We start from the raw sequence: 7,324 nt of genomic DNA on the forward strand, positions 1-7,324 counted from the left end.
AGGTTCTGTTCTGGGGACAGCTGTGATAGCCACCCAAATGGGCCATTCTGAGATCACATCAACCTGTGGTAGCAGCTTGATTTGTAGCGGTCAGTTCAGTCCATGCCTCCTTTGCAGATAATTCCAGGTGTAGATTTCAGGAGTGCAGCCACTGCAGATGTCACTTACTGCTGGATGGGTGCTGAGGTTCTGGCTGGTATCGTGCTCTTCATGACACCCAGGTCCAGGTGCTGCATACCCAAACATGCACAATTTGGGCACTGGCTGTGTTTCCCAGGCTGTGAGTGTGTAAGTTAGATGCCTGCCATACCTACTGCTGCTTTTTTGCCACGAGGAGGCACGTAACATGCCTTTTTGTGGGAGCTCTCTGAATTTCTTCAGTCAGATGCTGTCTTTGTTTTTGTTCAACTTCTTTCCCTTTATACCAGTGAAGAAACAACAAGTTGTCAGCGGGCGCTAGAACAGAGCAAGGCTTAAATCAATGTGGGCTGATTGATTATTTGCCTTATGTTCATTCTTAGAAGTCCTTCAGAGCTAGGTGGTGTAGTAAAGAGTGAAGAACAGGTCCCAGCCAGCACCAAAGTTCTTATAATCCCCACATAAAAAGAAACCAGGCTTCTTCTCATCTTCAGAAGTGCAAAGATAGTTCTGCACTGCTGTTCTGGCTGCTGTATTTGTTGAGGCATAGATACCAGGCTTAGAGGCATTGTACCAGTGATTGTCCCACCAACATGCATCTTGCAGCTTCTTGAGCCTTTTCCTCACATATTTGTAGATGGATATGCACAGAAGTATATAACTATGGGAGTATACATCCTTATGTTCCCATGGCTTTTCAACGCTTGCAGATCAGTGTTTTCAAATGCATGCTGAGCTTTTACCCTGTGTGCAGTTCACCTCTAAGCTCTGTCTAAGTACCTGGTGTTCAGAAGACAACCTTCGTCCCTGTGAACGTGACCTACATTGTTGGTTCTGTGATGTCTGATGTGACACCAAGATGTGCTGAAGCACGTGGCTGTCAAATGTATCCTGCTACCCAGCAGATCAGGATGGGTTTGGATAACGGGCTTATCCTCATTGTTATCATGTTCTCACAGATCTGTTCTTGTCTGTGAACGTTACCAGCTCTATTTCTCCATTTTTGGTTAGATCTTTTGATAAGATATTCAATGATCTGGGTCAGATCTAAATGGGACCCTACTGCTGCAACTGGACGATGCCCTGTTTGCAGTTCCTAGTGAAAACTCTCAGGTATGAAATCCATGTAATACGTGAGCATTGGTTTTATTTTCTCCAGAGAGGGAGCAGATGATAACAGTGTGGATAAAACACTATTTCTATGCTGGTCATATCTGCTGGGAAGGAAGTATATAAGCTGCAGTGTGTTGATGCACCCTGTGCAGGATGCTTTGTGGGGGATGACTTTATGTAACAGATGAAAGGTGGAGGACTCTCTTAGTGTAGAGTCAGTTATAAAAGAGAACTCAAGCTCTTCAAGAAGGAATGGCTTTGAAGATAACATCACTAGCCAGCTCATTCACCTTCATGTGAAATTGCTGATTGGTTTGTGACCTCTGACTCTCCTCTCCTGCCAAACTGAGGGGAAGGCAGTGCTGCCCATGTACTTCATTGCACCCCATGTGTTGCTGCACCTTTGGGACTTCTTTGACACTTGTGCTGCAAGCAGGGAAACTTCGACTGCTACTTCAGGCGGGCCTGTGCAGGTCTAAGCTGGGCTGAATGAAATGGGGAAGATCTCTGGTGCAATCCTGTCTTCAGTCGCTTGCCCCATTTTTCTTACACAGAGCCATAATCCCTTATCTCAGGTTTCTTTTTTGAGAAAAAGTTATTGCAAACTGAGCCAAACAGGGTGAATGCATAGTTCTCTATGGGCATCCTCCCATTTGTTGCTCAGAGCCTCGCACCCTTTGGCCCCTTTCCCTACTGGATCAAGAAGTTCCCAGAGCAGAGCACTGCATATCTGCCTGGAGAGTTATGTAGCTAGAGGTAATCCACAACAGCTATTTTGGGCTGTTTTCCTATGTAGAGAAGCTCTAGTTCTTATCTAGATGGAACAAAAGTCAGGCCTGTTCTTGTAGATAAAATGCTTTCCCTTCTAACTGCCTGATGGCTTATCTCTGGTCTTGCAGCATCAGCCATAACCCTTCTCCTGACCCACTTAACTTCTTGTGTTGAGCAGAGCTGTAAGGACAAGGGGTGGGGATGATTCGTGATTAATATTCCCTTTCTTTTCATGTGGAAAACTCTTCAAGCTCTTCACGCTTACATAATTAGCAGAGAAATCTGTATTCTTAATCAGCTGATAAATTATCTATGGATACAAGGCTCTAAGAACATATTACTGATATGACTGGGTTTGATACACCATTGGATTTCAAGGATTTTTGTTTAGAATCTCCTGACAAAATAACTTTCTGAACTCTTTGACACTTGCCACCTTGCTTTCTGTGCTGTTAAATAATAATAATAGCAAAAAACAAAAACAAAAAACAAACAAACAAACAAAAAAACATAACTGCATTATCTCTTTCCCATATCCAAAGCAATTTCTATGAAATCAATATTTTAGCAAGCATAGCAATCTACTACTGCTTGCCTATTGAGCTTCAAAAAAAGATAAGAGCTGAATATAGGTAATCAGGGCAGTGAAATACTTGTCTCTGGGTTTCCAGTTTGAACTCAGCCCACTGTCAGGTACAGCCAATACAGACGTTTGTTAATCTTTTTGGAATTAAACTGGTACATTTAGGCCATTTCCTAGCGAATGATTATTATCAAAATGTTTTTATCAGCTGGAGCTGGCTGGTGCTAATTCTGATAGTTTCTTGGAGAGATACAGCATGTGTAGTTAAGCAGAAATCAGTTTCCTATTTCACTCTTTTCATGTAGTATTCTTAGTTCCACAAAATGTGGTGGGGACTACCCAGAAAACGCTCTTCTCTCTGAATCTGTGTGCAAATAAAGGCACCAACATGATAGAGTTGACCTTGGTAATGCATTGCCACTGGACAGTCTGGCAAAGTAAGGCACGATGACAGTTGTGAGTGAGATGGTTGAACTGTGGGCTCCAGAGCATCCAGGGTGGATTGCTGGGAGGCAGCCCTGGAAAATCAAACTGTTGAAGAAGATGCAGTCATGAAGTGGGATTAACACAGGGACTTGGTCTTTCCTCTTGAAACCGACTTATGGGGCTGGTGGACTGGCTGCCAAGACGATGGGTGTAATCATGGGCACATCCAGTTGTGAGGGCTGTCACCAGGTTTTGCTTTTGGGAAATGGTGAAAGAAGCAAGCAGATAGGTTAATGGGCATCTTTACATTGCACCAAGCCTTTCACATTCTTGCATTTACCTTTCTTACTTCAGTAATCATAGCAAGCTTCCCAGGGAGAATTTCACTATGTCATCTTAGATGTTCTTCCACGTATTCATTCATGGATGAGGGGGGAGAATGATACCTGCTTTGTTTAGCCACTGCAGAGCCATGATTTCACTGTGCTGGCATATTGAGTTGCAGTCATGTATCACAAATCTTTTTGCTTGTCACCTCCCATGTTCTCGCTATTCATTGTCACTTTGAAATTAATTTATGCTAATTACTCTACCCAGAGTTTTTCTACTCACCTGGTGCTTCCTTTGGGGGGAGGATAGAGAGGGGAAAAACAAACCCAACAACTGTGCCCTAAACCGGTTAGTATATCCCATATGTGATATTTCATTTAAACGTTTTCCCTTATGTAATGCATGTCTACACCTATTTATTTGTAAGTACACCTAAGTGTATAGAAGGCCTGGGAGCCTATATGCACGTACAGGGAAGTAGAATGTGCTAAAATAATGGCCACAAGGATGGAGTTTGGGGAACCACAACTCAAAAAGCTCAAAGCAGTTTTACGTTGTGGTGCGTGGAGCATCTTGGCACTGCCCACGGTCTTTGCTGGATTTGTCTCATGCATGATCTCAAGCCGAGCAGCACACATAAGTAAATTTGAACCAAAACTTTCACCAAAAGCAGCGCTTTTCTCAGATCCTGTGCTTGTTCAGGAATTGTAAGGAAAATACGGATGGTGGAAAGTGACCAGAGATGACAAAGTGTGGCTCAGAAGGGGTCTTCTGTAAGACGAGTTTAATTTGGACAATTGTCATCAGGTAGTTGTCGCCATCACTGCTGTCCTTGTCAAAATAATGGAGCAAGGACTGACTCTCCATGCAGAAGTGAGGGAAGGAGAGCCAGGAAATCGCTCTCAAGTGGAATGGGTTTAATATGAGAAGCTGCAGTAGCCCAAATAAAACTGATTTGCCTTATTTGCTCCCAAATAAGAACCTGAATCAGTATAAATCAATGCTAACAGAATCAATAAATGTATCTCAATTTAGTCTAGCTTAAAATCTATTTCAAAAGAGAACCGAAGGCAGGCTGTAGGAAAGCATTTTAATACACTGATGCATGAAATACTGCTGTCAGAGAAATTCAGATTATCCTGGATAAGGGCATTATAGCAGTGAATGAAAATAGGCAGCAGAGATGCAAGCAAAGAAGCTGTTAGAGCAGATTTTTCAGGAGCTGTCAAAAGGGGTGAAGTGAGAGGTGGTGGTGTCCTGGCACCAGGTAACGTTTGTGATGCTGCTCCTTGTGCCTCAGTACCAATCAGAGCTCAGTCCCCAGCAATACCAAATAGCATTCTTTTATTTAACTCCTGAACATCTACCAATAAGTGAGAAATACGTGTTTATTTTCTTTGAAACTTAGTCATCTCTGACACACTTGGTGCCATTTCTATTCTGAAAAAAAGTGGTATCACTTTCCACATCGTAATGTCTACTGAATTCTTTGAAACCTAACAGTGGAGTGCCTCAACCTGGTTTTTACAGCGTTTTCTCGTGTGAATTGCATGTCTGTACCTGGCTTGCAATGTGTGCCACCCAAAGAGAAGAAGCTATTGTGGCAGCCAACCAAAAGCAGGGCTAATGAAAAGGTCAAATATATTATTAAGCATTAAAATTCTGAGAAATCCCTGTTGTGCAGGAGATTGTGACAAGAAGAGGAAACAGCACAGCATAAGTGATCTCTCCTGATAAAGATCTTGTGAGCAGAGAAGAGCAGAGGAAGTGGGACACGTGTGATGATTCCTATGACGGTATGTGGGCCTCCTCATCAGGCAGCCTGCTAGGACTTGGGCTGAAGTGTCGGGAATTTTTTGTTGTTTTTTAATTACATTAAGTGAATAGGAACTTTGTAGCTGTGTACGGGCTTCTGAGGCTGAAATTGTCCAATGGCAATAGAATGGCCGTTCTTCCTCTGGCCCAGAAATGCACCTGAGGTGTGACACGAAACATCACACCTCTCTCATGTCACCATCTCTATCACAAGCCTCGTGTGTGACTTGGACTGAGAGCTGGGTTGGACCACTAACGTCGTCCTGGGCACCACCGGGTTGGTATCAGGGGCTGGTGACAAGGAGAGCTACAGAGACCTAGTTTAAATAGTTCTGGTGCAGAACTCTAAAGGTCCTAAACCTCATGTCATCGTTGAAAGGCTTTGGATGGTTTATGATGTTTCTAGATGCATCATCAATAGGATTGCCTTAAGGATGACAGAGATCCACCCGTACTGCAGCTGTAATCCATCCAGCAGTGCCCAGATACCGATTCCCAAAGCATGGAGTGAGATGGAGCCTCCTCTGAAGGCAGCAGCCTCTCCAGACACCCTGCCAAGCTGAGCCCGGACTTTACAGGTGAGTGGACAGCTGGATTTCCTCCTCTGATCAGGACAACCACCTGTGTAGAAGCACATGCCCTTCCCATGCGACAACCCTTGGGTTGTCTGTTGGGGTTTTGCGGCCATGTTGGATTTCAAAGCAGCGATGGTGGTGGTGTTTGTTTTTTCACCCTCATATAGACACAAGGGCATGAAAAATTGAATTGAGGAGAGGAAGAAAACAATCACATTTCATAAAGTTCACCAAATAATAGGTGATTCATAGCTGAGGGTTGCTTGCAGCGGGTGGGGTGGGGTTAACTAAATCACCCATGTGAGCGATTGCACTGCTGGTGAGAAGAGGCAATGGTGTGGCTGCATTTCATGAAGGGCAATGGAGAAAGTAAGGAATGAGAGAAAAGCCTGCTCTCATGCAAGAGGAAGAAAGGAATTACCCCAATTATTGCATCTCAAAAATTTGCAGCACTAACAAGAATTGGCTTGATTTAATGGAGCTTTTGACATGAATAAGATCAATCCAACGTTAGTTCGACCAAAATATTAGAAGGACAAAAGTAACTGTACCATCGTCCCTCATCACACACATAGTTACCTCGTTCCAATACTTAGAACCACAGAAACAAAGGGCTGAAATGGACTGCAGGAGGAAGAAGTGACTCCTGCGAGTGTGTGATGGATCTCCCTCGTGCCCCAGAGGATACTGTGGTCCATTCAGTTGTGTTTCCCATTGCATCACAGGAAGCACTGTTTCTGCAAGGCATGAGGGCTGGAACCACCTGCCTAGCCTCTGGAAGAGGGTTTGTGTTCAAGCTGCAATGGACAAGGCTCAGGATAACCAAAATGGGTTCTTGCTGATCCTGTCTTGCTATTATATTTGGCACTCACCACAGTAACTAGACAAAGAAGTTTGCAGATTATAGCAGATTAGCCTGTTGTTGGTTTGAACTGATGCTTTGTTCTACAGGGGCTGAATCTTGCAACAGTTTGAAGGGCCTGGACTTTTAAAATTTTTGATGTAAGGGCTTTTTCCATCTCTTCCCTTTCTATTCATCACAGAAGGAAAGCACAAACCAACAAAAGCCCATTTACTGCCTGGGAGTTTGCTCTCTTTCATGCTTGTAATTCTCCTTGCTGTTTGCTGTCTAGTGTTTTCCTGCTTCTAGAGATGTTACTGAAGAAGCAAAAGGGGAAGTGAAATTCTGGTGATGCAATATTTTCCAGGTAAATTGAAGTTTTGCTGTGTGGAGATGAAAAGAAAAACTGAAGCCCTATTTTACTTTCAGGCTTCCAAATGCTATTGTAATGTTCTTGCAGCCTCTTTGGGAGGGAAATTACTTTTGATACATGTGCAGATAACACAGAAACAAGACTGTTCTGGTTGTACCATGGAAACCCCTAACATTACACTGCCCAACCCATTGTGCAGCTGTTCTGAAGATCCATATGATTCGTCTTCTTTAAAAAAAAAAAAGGTTTTTCCCAAAACAAAGAGCTTCCTTCTTCAGATGTAGCCCTTCTGGAGAGGGCTGCTCCTAGGCCAGGAACCTGCCTCTGATTGCAGGTGGCAGCCTGTCAGGCAGGATTCT

Source organism: Meleagris gallopavo, chromosome 7 (assembly GCF_000146605.3).
Source record: "Meleagris gallopavo isolate NT-WF06-2002-E0010 breed Aviagen turkey brand Nicholas breeding stock chromosome 7, Turkey_5.1, whole genome shotgun sequence".
NCBI lineage: Eukaryota > Metazoa > Chordata > Aves > Galliformes > Phasianidae > Meleagris > Meleagris gallopavo.